General features: G+C 46.8%; 1 long non-coding RNA gene across 2 annotated transcripts; it reads right to left on the reverse strand.

The window, feature by feature from the left end:
* Window positions 1–198: 198 nt before the first annotated feature.
* On the reverse strand, window positions 199–18,503 carry LOC142920134 (uncharacterized). 2 transcript variants are annotated; one of them, XR_012938684.1, is made up of 4 exons: window positions 18,399–18,503; window positions 12,537–12,658; window positions 12,142–12,207; window positions 199–812 (listed from the first exon to the last, which is right to left on the reverse strand). It is a non-coding gene; the product is annotated as an uncharacterized LOC142920134 (long non-coding RNA). The 2 variants fall into 2 exon arrangements; XR_012938683.1 differs by having other exon boundaries at window positions 12,142–12,210.
* Between the last annotated feature and the right edge of the window lie 817 nt (window positions 18,504–19,320).

The following is a 19,320-nucleotide window of genomic DNA, read 5'->3' on the forward strand; positions in this document are numbered from 1 at the left end:
TACTTCCTGTCTCCCTTCCCCCCTCTCTCTTCACCCACTTGGGGTAAACTGTCCCTCAAGGATCGTAGATCGAAGCCCCCCACCGCACCTCGCTCTCTCCCTCCCTGGCCCCCCATCTCTCTCCCTCCCTGCCCCCCCGTCTCTCTCCCTCCCTGCCCCCCCGTCTCTCTCCCTCCCTGCCCCCCCGTCTCTCTCCCTCCTTCCCAACTGAACCCCCCTAACCTCTCGCTCACAAGTCGCTGAAGGTGAGGCGCCCTCTGATGTCTCTCTCTCTCTTCCTGCCGTGCCCTCGCCTCCCCGTCTCTTTGCCTCTCTCTCGCCACGTCTTTGCCCCTCGACTCTTCCAGCCCCGTCGTCTCTCTCGCTCCTTCCGAACTGTGCGCCCCTAACCTCTCCCTTAAAAATCGTTGCATGAAATTGCTCTGATGGCGATCTCTCTCTCTCTCGCTGCATCCCCCACGCCGTCAGGTCTCGCTGCCTCCCGCTCGCCACGTCTCCGCCCCTCGACTCCTGCCTCCCCATCTCTCTCTCCCCTCTTCCCCTCCCGCTCCCCGGTTCCGCCAAGTTCCTGTGCCCCTCGAAGCGAGCCCCGGTCCCTCGCTGCCATTCGTCCGCCCCCCTTCGATGCTCTCCCTCAGGCCTCCCTCGCCCCGTTCCTTGGCCCCCTCTCTCCCTCGCCCCGCTCCCGCCTCTCTCCATGGAAGCTCTCCGCGGGTCGCGTCTCCTCACTCCTCCGGACGCCGTTCGGCCTCCTGCGCACACCTCCTGCACCGCCGCCACCGCCAAAGATCCCCCGTGCAGCCTCGAACAGGCTGTCGGGGGCAAGCGCTGTTAGTGGCGAGCAGCAGCACCTACGAAGGCTACCGGCACTGTGGTACACGAGGGGGGTGGGTGGCCAGAAACCACGGCCGGCACCCCTTTGTCTCCCCAGCGGTGATGTTTTACACGTCCCACAAGGTACTACTTTTAGGCGGAGTCGATCTCGGGGAGGCCCACGACCGGTTCATATAATTGTCACACTTCTAGATTTTTGTTGTTTTTATTTTTTTACCTACGTGACTTTATCGAATAGAACCAAAGAGTATAATTGTCACACTGTTTTTGGGCCGTGAGCAAGGAAATCCAACTCGGGGTCTCTGCAGAGTTCGCTCGAGTTTGCAAACGAAAAAACTAAAACGTGTAGCGCTAAACGACCAAATCGGTGATGACAATTCCTGCTGAACGCCGCAGAAGACCAGGCCCACAACGTGGATAGCAGAGCCACGCCCCACCGGCATCAAACTCTGCCCACACATTGTAAACAAATGCAACTCGTGTAACGCGTAGGCTTTTCGCAAGCAGCATTATTCGTGAATGTTTTTGGGGGTTAGTTCGCGTTATTGTTAATGTGTCGTAACCCTCCACCACCACCGCCCGACACGGACAATCAGTAAAACAAATGCCATTGCTCCACTGTAGGGGCGGCCAGGTGGATTTTCAAGAACGCCAATGTTGGTTTCACTGTTGTTAGATTTACACATTTTGGCCGAGGAGGCGAAAATCCACGAGTTGTTAATTCACGTCAAAATCTGAGAATTCGCGGTGAATCCACAAATTTGGCCTAGTCTGCTGTATCCATCAGTCACTTTCCGCATCAGATATTAACCAACATATCCATGATGCAACGTAACAACTGCAGTCTAACTGCATTTTAAATGGATTAAATAAGCATGGACTGAATGACCATTCATTATGAATATCCCGAGGTAACACCAAAACACACTTTACGCACATTCAACAATCTAACAACAATTCTACACTATGTGCCTGTGTTCAACCAAGTTAGCGATCTTAAAACCATTCAAACTCACCACCACCACCACCACAACCAAACCACCAGAATCGTCAAATCGAAATCCCAACGAAGCGAACGGCGGTCCACAGAAGTACGTCCTGGCACGAGAAAACATTCCCCGCTCAAACACAAAGAACACCACCACCCATACACTCCACACCACCACCACCACCACCACACCACCACCACCACACCCCACACCACCACCACCACCACACCACCACCACCACACCCCACACCACCACCACCACCTCCCCTACACCACCACCACCACACCCCACACCACCACACCCCACACCACCACTACCACACCCCACACCACCACCACACCACCACCACCATACCCCACACCACCACCACCACACCCCACACCACCACCACCACACCCCACACCACCACCACACCACCACCACCACTACCACACCCCACACCACCACCACACCCCACACCACCACCACCACACCACCACCACCACTACCACACCCCACCACACCCCACCACACCACCACCACCACACCCCACACCACCACCACACCCCACACCACCACCACCACCACATCCTACACCACCACACCCCACACCACCACCACATCCCACACCACCACCACCACACCACCACTACCACACCACCACACCCACACCACACCACCTCCCCTACACCCCACACCACCTCCCCCACCCCACCACAACACACCACCTCCCCTACACCCCACACCACCACACCCCAAACCACCACACGCTACACCACCACTACCACACCCCACACCACCACCACACCCCACACCACTACCACACCCCACACCACACTCACCACACTCACCACACACACGCTCACCACACTCACCACGCTCACCACGCTCACCACACACACCACACTCACCACACACACACCACACACACCACATTCACCACAAACACACACCACACACACCACACTCACTCACCACGCTCACCACAAACGCTCACCACACACTCACCACACACACCACACCACACACACTCACCACACACTCACCACACACTCACCACACACACTCACCACACACACCACACTCACTCACCACACTCACCACACACTCACCACACACACACACCACACTCACCACAAACACACACCACACACACCACACACTCACCACACACTCACCACACACACACCACACTCACAAACACCACACTACACTCACCACACACTCACCACACCACACTCACCACACTCACCACAAACGCTCACCACTCTGTTCACACACACTGTTCACACACACTGCTCACCACACTGTTCACACACACTGTTCACACACACTGCTCACCACACTGTGCCCCGGAGAGGCCTACCCACCTGCTGGGAGGCCTACCCACCTGCCGCTGGGAGGCCTACCTACCTGCTGGGAGGCCTACCCACCTGCTGGGAGGCCTACCCACCTGCTGCTGGAGAGGCCTACCCACCTGCTGGAGAGGCCTACCCACCTGCCGCTGGGAGGCCTACCCACCTGCCGCTGGAGAGGCCTACCCACCTGCCGCTGGAGAGGCCTACCCACCTGCCGCTGGGAGGCTTACCCACCTACCGGGAGGCCTACCCACCTGCCGCTGGAGAGGCCTACCCACCTGCTGGAGAGGCCTACCCACCTGCCGCTGGGAGGCCTACCCACCTGCTGGAGAGGCCTATCCACCTGCCGCTGGGAGGCCTACCCACCTGCTGGAGAGGCCTACCCACCTGCCGCTGGGAGGCCTACCCACCTGCTGGGAGGCCTACCCACCTGCTGCTGGGAGGCCTACCCACCTGCTGGAGAGGCCTACCCACCTGCTGGGAGGCCTACCCACCTGCCGCTGGGAGACCTACCCACCTGCCGCTGGGAGGCCTACCCACCTGCTGGGAGGCCTACCCACCTGCCACTGACAGTGGTACCTGGAGCGTGCTGACGCTCAGCTGATGTGTCACACCGTGGCGAACCCCGCAGCTAACTCATTCACGTGGAGCAGGCCAAGAAACGACATTCCAGTCGTGGGCTGAGCTCAAAAGGGCTAACTCGAGCACCATCCTGCGGCGGGGAAAGGAGGCGGTGCAAGAGGTTCAGCCGAGCCCACAACAGCCAAGAATCTGCTGTCTGGGAGAGGGGGGTGGGCGCTGTTAAACCCTAGCACATGGGCGAGAAGCCGTGCATGTGTGACGAGTGCGGCAAGACGTTTTTCTCACGCTCGGCCTACAAGTATATATATTTTTCTATTCCACTTGTGTGTAAATCTGTGTATACCCCGGATATTTTAGAGATGGCAATTCTCCTGCTGTGTGTCCTACTGCTGTCCCTCCCGGCCATATCTAGTGTCACACTCAACTCTACAAACGGCTACCCTCGTTATTTTGCGTCAATACTTGTTGCTCGATTTGCCACTACACCTGCAAATGAAACAGCTCATAGACACTTCTACACTCCATCATTGTATCCTTTTAAACCCTATCTTTGTCCCATTACTTCACCAGCACTCCTTCCAAACTTCATTTTGCTCTTAAAAATAACACCATCTGCGAGCTGCTGCTATTCGTCCAAGGTTCGCCGCTCTTCATCCTTTCACAGAAAATACTTATGCAAACTGTTAATTCTACATTTCTTATTCCTGGGTGGTATTGAGCTTCATCCAGGCCCAAATGAAAAGAGCTCGTATAATTCTGTAGATTTTTCTGGCAGGAAAGGTGTTGGTGTTCTACATATCAACATCAGAGGGCTTGTGATTAAATTAAGTCAACTAAAACTAGAAGTGGCAAATCTTGATCCGGACATTTTTTGCCTAACAGAAACATTTCTCACTCCTGCCGTCAATAACTTGCAGATTACGATTGAAAACTACAACCTTTTTCGGCTTGACTGAGGATCTAAAGGAGGTGGAATTGCCATCTATGTTCGTAACACTATTGCATGTTCACCAGCTCACTCTTTGTTTAAAAAATGTTGCTTTGAAGGTCTGGCTCTCAGAATAACTCTCCCAAATAATCAACAGATATTGGTAGTGTGCTGCTATAGACCGCCTTGTGGGAAGGATGTTGAAGCTGCATCGGCACTGAGAGAGCTTTTTGGGGGCCTCCCTAAAGGTGAAATAATTTTAGTGGGTGATCTAAATTGGAATTGGCTAAACCTGCCGGCCGTGGCCACAAATTTTACAAATGAATTTAACTTGTTTCAATTAATAAATGTCCCCACAAGACCCAACCTAAAAAATCCGGGACAGTCAACTCTGCTTGACGTCCTATTGACAAATGCCCCTCACAATTTCGCACTGACTGGTGTTCTGGGTAATAACCTTAGTGATCACTCCTTCATTTTTGGTGTGAGATCATCAGCCAGACCCAAAGCCCCCCTAAAATTGTTGAGAAGCACTCTTTGAGGCACTTCAGCACTCAGGCATTTACAAATGATGTGCTTCACTCGGATATTGATAAGGTCTGTGATATACCCAACCTGACTACGGCTTGGGAGACTTTCAGGTACACATTTCTCCAAATTCTTAACAAACATGCTCCGTTGGTTAGATTTAAAACTAAAGGCAACCGCCCACCATGGTATGATCCTTTGATTACAAAGCTCATGAAAACTAGGGACAAGGCTTGGGCATGTGCTCAGAAAAGTAATTTGGTAAATGACTGGCTAGAAAACAGGATTTTAAGGAATAGATGCGTAAAAAATACGGCATGCAAAAAATGCCTATTTTTCCTCCACTCTCCTGGAATCACATGGAAATGCCAGGATTTTTTGGAAAACAATCAAATCTATCGAAAAGGCATCCAAAACAGAAAATCTGCCCGTTGAGCTTCACCGAAATGGGGAATATTTTTCAGATCCCAAAAAAATAGTTGACAATTTTAACCTTCATTTTTCTGAAGCTGGTAATCTTTTTGATAATGTATTGGGAGTCACCCCTGCTCCTGCAAATTCCTACACCCCTGTCCAAACATTAAACGAATTTAGTTTCCAACCAATCCACGAAAGTAATGTTCTGAAACAACTGTCCTACCTCAAAGGGTCCTCCTCTACCGGAGCAGATAGTTTTCCCGTCTTTGCTCTACTGTTGGTCACCTAATATACAAACCTATAGCCCATATTTTCAACCTGTCCATCAAAGAAGCATCAGTTCCTCTAGAATGGAAACATTCCTATGTCCGCCCACTTCACAAAGGGGGCCCTAAAGATGATCCCAATAACTACCGACCTATCTCAATTTTGTCCCCATTGATGAAAATTTTTGAAAAATTATTGAACTACCAAATTAGCAGTTTCCTGTCCACCAACAATCTACTACATCTAAAACAATCTGGGTTCCGGAAAAAATACAGCACCACATCTGCTGCATTAGACTCTTTGAATCAAATTTACAATAGCCTTGATAATAAGCAGTACTGTGTCTGTCTTTTTCTTGACCTGTCCAAAGCTTTTGATACAGTTGACCACAACACCCTGCTTAGTAAACTAAGTTGCCTCGGTTTTTCCGAGAACACAGTACAATGGTTAAAAAATTACCTCTTTTCTCGCACCCAAACTGTATTCACAGATGGTTGGAGGTCAAACAGTGTTAAGATAACAAAAGGGGTTCCACAGGGTTCCATCCTCGGCCCCCTCTTGCTCTCTCTTTATGTCAATGACTTGGGCACTGAACTGGATCATTCCAGGGTAAATCTTTTTGCAGATGACACGATACTGATTACTGCTGGCCGCTCTCCGGATGACGTGATTGCTAAGCTCCAGGGTGATTTCAACAAACTACAACATCAGCTAGTTTCTCTTAAACTAGTCCTGAATACCTCCAAAACCAAGGTGCTATGCTTCTCTCCGGGACTAAAGCAGGAAGTTATTTTTCCCCAATTACATTCCTTGAATAATTATCAAATAGAGCAAGTCAAGATCTATAAGTATCTTGGGGTCATCCTGGATTCAAAACTTAGTTTTGAAGATCACATTGATTATATTGGTAAAAAGACAAAAATAAAAATTGGTTTTCTGTATCGACACAAGCACTGCTTCCCCCCAATGTTCCGTTTGGAATTGATAAAAGCTACCATACTGCCTCTACTTGACTACTGTGACATCGTGTATAAATCAGCCCCAAGTACTGTACTGAAGAAGCTTAATTCCATCTATCACTCGGCCTTAAGATTTGCATTGAACTGCCCATATAGGACTCACCACTGTGATCTCTACATTGAGTCAAACTTAACATCTCTTAATGTTCGACGGCTTGTGCACCAGATCTTATTTATTCACGATGTCCTTACAAAAAATTCCGCAGACTACCTACTGGATCTCCTCTCTGTTTCAAAGAACAAATATGACCTCAGGTCTTCGCTCATTTACCAGCTTCACATTCCCTATTGCCGTACAAAAACTGGAGGAAGGTCCTTTGCTATTGATGCCCCCAGGGTCTGGAATGCTATTGCCAATAAACTGCAACTTGAATCACTACCTATGAGATCTTCACTCAAAACTGCTCTAGAGGAGTTGTACAACCCTAGCTGCCACTGCTATTCAGTGGCCTAAAATATGGGTCTAGATTTTGGTGTTATAATTTATTTATGTAGTTTATTGTTAAAAATTCGGTCACAGTCCCTATGATCACTGTTACATTGGATTCATGGCTTTTATTTTGGTGATTTTCGAAAAGTTTTTTTTTGTTTTGGCCATGTTTTTGTTTATAGTAGTACGGAGTTAGACTGATGGCCTTAATCTTAGTTGTCTTGTGGTTGTTGTTGTTATTTGACTTGCATCCCACTGGGATTTTTGCACACAGCATTGGTGTACGGTGCTATTTTAGGAATATTTTGATATTTTTTTCCTGTATTTTCTGTTTGCACAGTCACATAACCACTGTAAGATATTTTCTTGTTCATGTTTTTGTTTGTTGCGGTTGCACCCGATTCAAGAGCCGAATGGCTCACAGGGCTATACCAAATAAATGAACTATGAACTATGTCCTAGTTCGACAAAATCTACGTCAACACGTAATACAAAACTACAATTCGTGTTGCAGAGAATGAACCTCCTCTACGTGTAACCTTTGAGTGGTATGCCACGTAACTGATTAATGATCCGAGTGTTCTCCCTATTTCAAAGACAATGAGTTGCTCCAGAGGGAGATGCTTCCTGAAAACACAAAAATACCCTTGTTTGGTTCTTTCCTCCAGTCTCATCCCTTCACCTGATGAAGGCCACTTGTGTTGTGGCCGAAACGTCGTGAGAATTTTATTGCGTGATTTTATTTGATCAATTTATTATTTTATTCTCATTCTACGTGGTGACTTTACCTAAAGAACCAAAGAAGATGAATCCTTGCAGTCACGAAAGCTTTAAATCGAAAAACAAAAATACCCTTTGACCTGTATCACAATAACAATGAGTCTCACCTGAGTAAGCTGTACAGGTTACTTCCATAACACACACTTTGTCCTAACATCACTTATTCAATGTTTGACCCTTACAGACAAAATGTTACATGTACGCACACAATCAGACAAGTATTAATTCTAAATTATTGACAGGCATATTAACAAAATTGAATTACTGCACTGAAATATACTGCATCAGGTTACATCGCATTAACATGAAGCTATTTTTAAAAATACGCACCGTCTGCTTAACAGTGTATGTACAACGTGCTATTGTATTGTCATTCAAAACGAGTAGGCCATTGCATGCTGGCGTCTGGGTCAAAATTGCTCAAATTCTAAACATTACCTACAAACTCCACAACTAAGATGCCACATCAATCATCGCCCCCTACTGACAGGCTCTTGTCCACATGCAGGCCGGTGCAGGGCCACCACCTTGTGCCACACAGGGGCAGCTGCTACTTGGGGATGCTCTTCAAGTGTTTGAGACGAGATACAAAACTCCGAATTGCCAGAGGCGATTAAGCAAGCACCATATAAATGGATTTTAAAACCGAGTGAATGCTTGGGAGCTTATTGGCTCTCGCTCCTGGTTCGAGATCTACCCAACCCACAGGTCCACAAAAACTGGCCGCTCTAACCATGCAGGTTTAACCTAGGAACTGAGTGTCCAACTTCACATTCTTGTCATTAAAGGCCTGTGACAAAGGTGCATCCATTGGAGCGACCAGAGTGGAGTCGGCTCCGGGAGAGGCAACCACCTTGCCCCACGGCGCTCCTCCACTTCGAGGTCTGCGGAGTACTTCGCCACCACCACCAGCGTGGCGATCTTCACGGCTGTGCTCACTTTGGTTCTGCTGCTATCGCAGCCAGTGGTGGAACTCCTCGGAGGATCTCGGCGTGGGGGTTCGAACATCAACGGCTCCAACACCACCACCACCACCACCACGATCAACAACTACTCGGGACTCGTGAAGGACGTCTCTCCACCGGCAGCGGTCGCCACCTGGGGACCGATGTTCACCAGTGCCAGGACATAGTGGACAGCGTGCTCCCTGCTCTACTGCAGGCTATGGGTCAGCTGAGCGGCAGCTGCCAGGACATAGTGGACAGCGTGCTCCCTGCCCTGCTCCACGTCGTGCGTCAGCTGTACAGCGGCTGCAAGGAGGCCATCGGCTCCACCGTGCCGCTGAACACCCCGCACATCGCCGTGCGTCTCCGGCGTTTCGTACGTCGCAGAGTTGAGTGAGCAACATCCATCGTCGTCGTCACCATCAGCCACGGTCAATCCACTAGCGGGTAGAGACCTCCCCCGTGCCGTCGCCACCTCCCACGATGCCGCTGTGCGGTGATCCACCCAGCGCCTGACACGTGGAGCGATTTCATTGCTTGATCTCCCCACTGGGCATCCTCTCGGATGACCCCCTCGCCGCCCATCGGCATCTCTCGCCCCCTTCGCGCCCTCCACCGTCACCCTCAACTCTACTCGCGGTTAAATTTTGATTTAAAGCTTTTGTGATTGCAGTAATTCATATTCTTAGCTCTTCCGGTAAAGTCATGTTGAAGGGAAACAATAAAATAAATATATATAAAAAATATAAATTCTCACGACGTTTCGACACACCTGAAGACGACCGTTTGTGTTATGGTCGAAACGTCATGAGAATTTTTATTGTTTTATATATATTTTATTATTTTGTTTCCCTTCAACGTGACTTTACCGAAAGAGCTAAGAATATCCACTCACGGTGTTTTCAACAGCCTGGTTGGGCACTGGAACGATATCCCGGACAGTACCGGATTAAGCTCGTGCGGGTCCTGTGGCATATATTATAATGGTGCCCAAAATAAAATAAAAAAACACAATTATCAAAACGCAAAGTTTACACATCTACCGGGTCTCCACTTGACTTTGGATTGTCTCGGAGGAAGTCCACCCACACCTCCACTTCCACAAACTGCTGGGAGTTGCCTCGCTCTGCCTCACAGTCAGAAATCTCCTCCTGCTTCACGTTGCCTCTGTCGATGTGAAGGTCCCATTTTGGAGTTGAATCTTCATCTTCACATTTCACCTTCACTCCTTTGCTCTTCACTTCTTCACATTTCACCATCACCTCTTCATGTTTCACCCCGATACCTTTAAAAGTGTCCAAGCTGGGATTTTCTTCCGGTTCTTGTTTCATGAGGGATGGGCTCATGGTGGCACTTTGACTTTCACAAGCTGATTTCAGACTCCACTCCTTGTGGATCTTCTGATGCTTCTGTGTTCTCTGGTGTACTTGAAGTTGTTGTTGCTGTGCAAACGTTATCCCGCACGGAGTGCACCTGAAGGGTTTCTCTCCTGTGTGTGTTCTCTGGTGTACTACAAGAGTAGATGAATGTGCAAACGCCTTCACGCACATACTGCACTTGAAGGGTTTCTCTCCCGTGTGTGTTCTCTGGTGTTCTACAAGAAGAGATGAACGTGGAAACGCCTTCATGCACACACTGCACTTGAAGGGTTTCTCTCCCGTGTGTGTTCTCTGGTGTGCTACAAGAGTAGATGAATGTGAAAACGCCTTCATGCACACACTGCACTTGAAGGGTTTCTCTCCCGTGTGTGTTCTCTGGTGTGCTACAAGAGTAGATGAATGTGAAAACGCCTTCCCACACACAGTGCACTTGAAGGGTTTCTCTCCCGTGTGTGTTCTCTGGTGCTCTGTCAAATTTCCAGTCCGGTCCGTGCTGTATGCACACCGGTCGCATTGTTGACTTGCCCTACCGAGCTGCGCTGAGTGCATTTGCTCCATCAGACCAATTCTGCAGAGGAAGCGTCAGCTGCAGACAGAAAAAAATAATATCCACACTATCTACACTTCAGTATCGATGCACAGAGGAAAGCATATACACACAGTAACACGTGACTTACACGTCTATACTTATTCACATATTCATGATATAGTGGAAAAGTGTCCCAAATTCATCACACGGACTGTTATGGCACACAATGAGAGGGCAAATGGTTATAAACATGCCTGGAAGCCCTCGTATCTTCAAAATGAATGTTCACCAAAAACTCCGAGCACACAATTTCAGCTGTCTGGCTACAAAAGGAATATTTATGAGAGCTAAATTCAGCTGACATAGCAAAGGGTGTTGAAAACAATATTATTTGTGTTAGGCAGAAATGCATAAATTAACGTTCAATCGCAACTTAGAGGTGTGAATCCAGGCTCAGATGTCCTTGAATGCTGGGATGAACAGTTCCCACTTCAGCTGAATGTGTGTGCTGTGTTCACCTCCTGTTTCCATTATTATAAAGAGTTCCAGAGGAAAACAAAAATAAACTACTGTTATGATAAAACCTCCGTGTTCGACAGAGTTAATAGACGTTACTGCAAACACAAACTGTACACTGTCACTGGGTAAACAGGCGGTGGCGTGTCTAGAATCATGCCTGGCCACCTTCATCTGCTCAGCATTAATGCTTCCTCACTGCACCAAGTAATTAATTGAGGATCAACGAACATAGCCGAGGCTAACTGGAGTTTGCGTGTCTCTCTCCGTGGTGAGATGTTAACTACCTCACCTGGTATACAGGAAGTCGTGGGTTCGATCCCGACCCTGACACCTGCTGTATATTTGGAGTTTGCGCGTCTCTCCGCTGAGTGTCTTTGACCGATAGACATTGACACACGTATTCTTGTTTCTTTCATTAAAGTTACGTAGATAGAAAATAACAATAACAGATAATAGAATTACATTAAATAAAGACCATTTGTGTTGCGATCAAAATGACGTGAGTTTTTTTGCTTTATTCACAATTATTTATTTATTGTATTGCTATTTTTATTTAATTTTCTATCTACGTGACTTTACCGAAAGAACCAAGAATATTAATTCCTGCAGTCACCAAAGTTTTCAGTCAAAACATTCACACACGTTGACAAAGCCTCACCTTGTGTTGTTGTGGGCAGGTCGCTTCTGATAACAAGAGTGGTATAGCAGCTCAAGCGGGCTTGGCCTGCTAACAAAAGAACGAAAATCAAAACTGCGTGAATATTTACAATAAAACAAAGTTACAAAGTGGCGAGCCGGGTGAAGACAAATTAAACTTAAGCGAGATAATTAAAGTGAACGCAATCAGGCGAGGGCAGGAGGCAGGGCCCCGCGTGGCTAGGCCCCGCGTTGTAAAGTTCCAACCTGGACATCGATTCCAATGCTCGCTGCTACTCAACTGACATCCCTACGAGAGAGAGCGAGGCTCTACCTTGGTTAACAACAACAACCACCACCACAACCACCACCACCACGACAACCACAACAACCACAATCGCAATGATAATTTCTCACCTCGGATTTCAGTGCAGGAAGCGTTAGTTTCCTGCTACCTCGTGACGTCACCCGGCAGCAGGTGACATGACGTCACATCTGGGGTACGAAACACGCTCCTCCCACAATGAGCCGCTCCGTAACTGAATAAATTAGAGAATGAATAAATTATGTTAATGTAACATGTCCCATATGTCGTGGGCAATGAACCCGTCGCAATAAACTCGTGACGGCTTTAACGAACACATTATGCTAATGAGCCGCCAGTCACTGGGCGTAGCTTTGCCCAAATAAGGATTGGCACTGGAACGCAATCGGCAGTGACCCAAGCGGAGGTGACGTCACGCTCAAGAGCGCGGTGGAATACCTTGGTGACATGACGTCACTAGCAAGGTACACCTCACCCTGGCGTTTCACGCCGATGAGGTAATGCAGAGTGGTGACGTCACAGAGCGGGGTTGGAGTTTAAGTTGATTTAGATTCATTTTACATTGTTCCCTCCCTTGGGTGTGTGGGCTCAGCTACAACAACGTGGACATTATTGTGTATACACTGTGTGTGTGTGTACACTGTGTGTGTATACACTGTGTGTCTGTGTATACTGTGTGTGTGTGTACTGTGTGTGTGTACACTGTGTGTGTGTACACTATGTGTGTACACTGTGTGTGTGTACAGTGTGTGTGTGTGTACACTGTGTGTGTGTGCACTGTGTGTGTGTACAGTGTGTGTGTGTGTACACTTCTAGATTTAAAGCTTTCGTGACTGCAAGGATCCATACTCTTTGGTTCAAAGGGTAAAGTCACGTAGGTCAAAGATGTTGTACTGTCCCCTGACGATATCCTTGTCAGCTTCGATGTGGTCTCTTTGTTCACCAAGGTCCCAGTACCTGATACCATTGAAATAATTGAAAATTTGGTCCAACATGGACTAGACCCCGACACACCTGCACTGGTTAGGCACTGCCTCAACAATACCTACTTTACTTGGAATGGCTCCTACAAACAAAATGAGGGTACCCCCATGGGATCCCCCTTATCACCAGTGATAGCCAATATTTTCATGGAGAAATTTGAATCAGACGCCATCCAGACTTCCACCCTCAGACCTTCCCTGTGGAAGAGATATGTGGATGACACTTTCGTCATTTGGCCACATGGCCTCCCAGCTTTGAACCTTTTCCTACACCACATCAATTCCAAACATCCCGCCATCAAATTCACCATGGAAGTGGAGAAAGATGGCAAGCTACCATTCTTAGATGTTCTGTTTGAGAGGAGACCTGATGGCTCATTGGGGCATTCTGTCTACAGGAAACCCACCCACACAGATTCCTACTTGAAACCTGATTTCCACCACCACCCAGCCCAAAATAATTCTCTCATCAAAACTTTATACCATAAGGCTCATTGCATTTCGGACGAACACCACCTGACCAGTGAATTAAAACATGTACACCTGGCCCTCAAAAGGAATGGTTACTCTGACCGTATAATCCGCCAAGCTGTTTCTCCCTCCATACAGAAACAACAACTTGATACTCCGGTCAAAACCATCACACTACCATATATAGCAGGCGTTACTAAAAAGATTTCCAAAATTCTAAACAAACACAAGATCCAGGTTCGGTTCAATACAGTACACAAAATTCGTGATCTGATCCCATCCGTGAAGGATGTCATTCCTGACTTACAGTACCCCGGGGTTTACAAATTGAGTTGTACCTGCGGTGATTGCTATATCGGGGAGACAAAGCGACATGTCTCTGACCGAATCCGCGAGCACAAATCAGATTTGAAACACGGCAAAACGAATTCTTCTGCCGTGGCTGATCACTGTTACAACGCTGTGGGTGATCACGATATCATTTTCTCCGATACCAAGGTTCTTTGCAAACCCACGGGTTTTTATCAGAGATTTGTTCACGAGGCAATTCAGATCTACAAACACAGACACAATTTCAACCGAGATGGTTTCAAATTTAGCAACCATTGGAAAGATGTTCTAAATCGAACTAAACATTAAACTAATTTCAATGGTACAGTATATTTTTCAAGTAGTGGTACCCCAAACTTTCGCAGCTCTTATAAATTCCCTTTTCACACCATCAATAGGTAAACTCTCCCCCCCCCCCTCCCGCGCCAAACGGCAAGTCCACCGGCACGTACAACACCTCTTTTCTAAAATCGGCCAATCAAATGCTAATTTTTCTTTGCTAATTTCTTTGTCAGGACACCATGTTTGCTCGCACAAAGTTTAAAGGTCCGCGGTCTGAGCGTGGTTGTGTTTCGCTAAATTCTCCTGTTTGATTTGTACTAGGTGCCTCAGTGAATGTATATGCTCTGACTTTAACATAGCTATTTCTGTGACCAGTTACAAGCTAATCATTCAGCTATTTCAATGCTAAATTCTATGCTAATTCCTTTGTCAAGGGGTGCCTCTGCGGATGTGTATACTTTAACTTATCTATTTCAATGAGCCATTTCAATGCTAAATTATATGCTAATTCCTTTGTCAAGGTGCTTTGTTTCTTCTCACACAGCTTAAAGGTCGTGATCTGCGCGTGGCTTTTTCCACTCCAGCGCTGTCCTCCAGACAGTCTCGTCCCTTCACCTGATGAAGGCCGCTTGTGTTGTGGCCGAAACGTCGTGATTTTTGTTATTTTATTTTTTACCTACGTGACTTTACCCAATAGAAGCAAAGCGTATGGATCCTAGCAGTCACGAAAGCTTTAAATCTAGAATAGAAATGTAATGCAATACAACACAGAGAGTCGGCCAACATAAGAGTCAACACCCCACCTTGTTGATAACGTTCTTCCAAAGATTGCTCAATTTGAAAGAGAGACAAAACACAGACAAGGAGACACACAGACAGAGAGAGATAGAACACAGAGACACACAGAGAGAGATACACACATACAGTGAGGGAAAAAAGTATTTGATCCCCTGCTGATTTTGTACGTTTGCCCAATGACAAAGAAATGATCAGTCTATAATTTTAATGGAAGGTTTATTTGAACAGTGAGAGACAGAATAACAACAAAAAAATCCAGATAAACGCATGTCAAAAATGTTATAAATTTATTTGCATTTTAATGAGGGAAAAAAGTATTTGACCCCTCTGCAAAACATGACTTAGTACTTGGTGGCAAAACCTTTGTTGGCAATCACAGAGGTCAGACGTTTCTTATAGTTGGCCACCAGGTTTGCACACATCTCAGGAGGGATTTTGTCCCACTCCTCTTTGCAGATCTTCTCCAAGTCATTAAGGTTTCGATGCTGACGTTTGTCAACTCGAACCTTCAGCTCCCTCCAGATTTCCTATGGGATTAAGGTCTGGAGACTGGCTAGGCAACCCCAGGACCTTAATGTGCTTCTTCTTGAGCCACTCCTTTGTTGCCTTGGCTGTGTGTTTTGGGTCATTGTCATGCTGGAATACCCATCCACCATCCATTTTCAATGCCCTGGCTGAGGGAAGGAGGTTCTCACCCAAGATTTGACGGTACATGGCCCCGTCCATCGTCCCTTTGATGCGGTGAAGTTGTCCTGTCCCCTTAGCAGAAAAACACCCCAAAGTATGTTTCCACCTCCATGTTTGACGGTGGGGATGGTGTTCTTGGGGTCATAGGCAGCATTCCTCCTCCTCCAAACACGGCGAGTTGAGTTGATGCCAAAGACCTCCATTTTGGTCTAATCCGACCAAAACACTTTCACCCAGTTGTCCTCTGAATCATTCAGATGTTCATTGGCAAACTTTAGACGGGCATATATATGTGCTTTCTTGAGCAGGGGAACCTTGCAGGCGCTGCAGGATTTCAGTCCTTCACGGTGAAGTGTGTTATCAATTGTTTTCTTGGTGACTATGGTCCCAGCTGCCTTGAGATCATTGACAAGATCCACCCGTGTAGTTCTGGGCTGATTCCTCACCGTTCTCATGATCATTGCAACTCCCCGAGGCGAGATCTTGCATGGAGCCCCAGGCCGAAGGAGATTGACAGTTTTTTTGCGTTTCTTCCATTTGCGAATAATCGCACCAACTGTTGTCACCTTCTCACCAAGCTGCTTGGCAATGGTCTTGTGGCCCATTCCAGCCTTGTATAGGTCTACAATCTTGTCCCTGACATCCTTGGAGAGCTCTTTGGTCTTGGCCATGGTGGAGAGTTTGGGATCTGATTGATTGATTGCTTCTGTGGACAGGTGTCTTTCATACAGGTAACAAGCTGAGATTAGGAGCACTCCCTTTACGAGTGTGCTCCTAATCTCAGCTCGTTACCTGTATAAAAGACACCTGGGAGCCAGAAATCTTTCTGATTGAGAGGGGGTCAAATACTTATTTCCCTCATTAAAATGCGAATCATTTTATAATATTTTGACATGCGTTTCTCTGGATTTTCTTGTTGTTATTCTGTCTCTCACTGTTCAAATAAACCTAACATTAAAATTATAGACTGATCATTTCCTTGTCAGTGGGCAAACGTACAAAATCAGCAGGGGATCAAATACTTTTCTCCCTCACTGTAGGCACACAGAGAAACAACGCCTCTGTGTCGAGGCCTTAAATAGAGAGAGAGGGGTGCAGAGAGAGAGAGGGGAGGGGTTTAGAGAAATCCGCGAGTCAATGCAAGGCCGTAGCCATGGAGTCAACATTGGGGGGGGAACAAATCTACCAGGGGCTCTGGGGTCTCCCCCCCCCAGAAAGAAAATCTAAATTTGAAAACTAATTTTTAAAATATTGAAAAATTTCACTAACACATGGGATGGAATTTGTATTATTTGATACAATATTGTATAATATTGTATTGTATTACATTGCTCTGTTGTTTATTTTTTAACTTTTCTTGTTTCATAGTATGTAATGGCAGAGATTAGGGATTCATAAAGTACAACGCAATCATACAAACACAAATCTACACATTGTTACATGAAGACAAGTCCACATTTTGTGGCCAAGGTTTAGCAAATTGTTTTTATTAACATAGCATAGCAATTATTATTTTAAATAATATTTTTATAGCAATAAATTGGGGGAGACATTTTGAGCATGTTTGATTATTGTGGGGGGATATGTCCCCCACCAATATATATTATAATTATTATAATATATTATAATTACGGCCTTGTGTCAATGAGAGATTTGGAACTTTGGTGACTGCAGGAAATAATAATAACACGAGTACACGCAGAGAGAGAGAAAGCACACTTATATTCTTGGTTCTTTCGGTAAAGTCACCACGTAGAAGGGGAAACAATAAAATAATTAAAATATTAAACAATAAAATTCTTACGACGTTTCGACTGCACCACAAGCAATCATCATTAGGTGTGAAAACCACAGCAAGAAACCACAGCAAGAAAATGTTCTTGCTGTGGTTTTCACACCTGATGATGATTGCTCGTCTTGCAGTCGAAACGTCGTGAGAATTTTATTGTTTGATATTTTTATTATTTTATTGTTTCCCTTCTACGTGGTGGTGACTTTACCGAAAGAACCAAGAATATGAATCCCTGCAGTCAAGAAAGCTTTAAATCAAAAGCACACTTAATCAAAGAAACTGAGTAAAATTTTTGAAATGTAATGCAATGCAACACAGAGAGTCGATCAACACACAATAAACGCATAGCCTGGTAGATTACTTTCTTACAAAGATTGCTCAACTAAGCGAGATAATTGAAGCAAACGCGATCAGGCGAGGGCAGGAGGCAAGGCCCCGCGTGGCTAGGCCCCGCGTTGTAAAGTTCCAACCTGGACATCGATTCCCATGCTCGCTGCTACTCAATTGACATCCCTGAGAGAGAGAGCGAGGCTCTACCTTGGTAAACAACAACCACCACCACAACAACCACCACAACAACCACGACCACCAACACGATAATAATTTCTCACCTCGGATTTCAGTGGAAGAGCGAAACGAACGCTTCCTGTTACCTCGTGACGTCGCGCGGCAGCAGGTGATATGACGTCACGTCCGGGGTACAAGACACTCCCCTAGCACGAGCGGCTCCGTAACTGAATAAAATTATGTTAATGAGCTCGGGCCATATGTCGAGGGATGGGGGCGTGGGTGCTGAACCCGTCCCAATCAACTCGCGACGGCTTTCACGAACTCATTATGTTAATGAGCCGCCAGTCACTGGGCGTAGCTTTGCCCAAATAAGGAATGTACAGGAACAGATATCGGCAGTGACCAAGCAGAGGTGACGTCACGATCAAGGGCGCGGTGGACGGGGGTGGGGTGAATACCTTGGTGACATGACGTCACTAGCGAGGCACACCTCCCAACGGCGTTTCACACCGATGAGGTCATGCTGAGTGGTGACGTCACAATCAGGGATGGAGTTTAAGTTGATTTAGATACATTTTCCATTGCTCCATCTCTTGAACAGAGACCCTTGCGTGCGTGAGCTCAGCAACTACAACGTGGACATTACTGTGTGTACACGCTGTTTCTGTGTGTACACACTGTTTCTGTGTGTACACTGTGTACAGACTGTGTGTGTACACAGACTGTGTGTGTGTACACACACACACAGTCTGTACACAGAGAAACAGTGTGTACACAGTTTTTGTGTGTACACACTGTTTGTGTGTACACACTATGTGTGTACACTATGTGTATACACTGTGTGTGTGTACACTGTGTATACACACTGTGTGTATACACTGTGTGTGTACACTGTGTATATACTGTCTACACTGTGTGTGTGTACACTGTGTGTACAGTGTGTTGTGTGTACACTGTGTGTACACACTGTGTGTGCCTGTATCTCTGTGTGTGCCTGTGTCTCTGTGTGTGTGCCTGTGTGTG

The sequence above is a fragment of the Petromyzon marinus genome, unplaced genomic scaffold (genome assembly GCF_048934315.1).
Source record: "Petromyzon marinus isolate PM22_M1 ecotype Great Lakes invasive population unplaced genomic scaffold, UKy_Petmar_22M1.pri1.0 PM_G_Scaffold_68, whole genome shotgun sequence".
Lineage (NCBI taxonomy): Eukaryota > Metazoa > Chordata > Hyperoartia > Petromyzontiformes > Petromyzontidae > Petromyzon > Petromyzon marinus.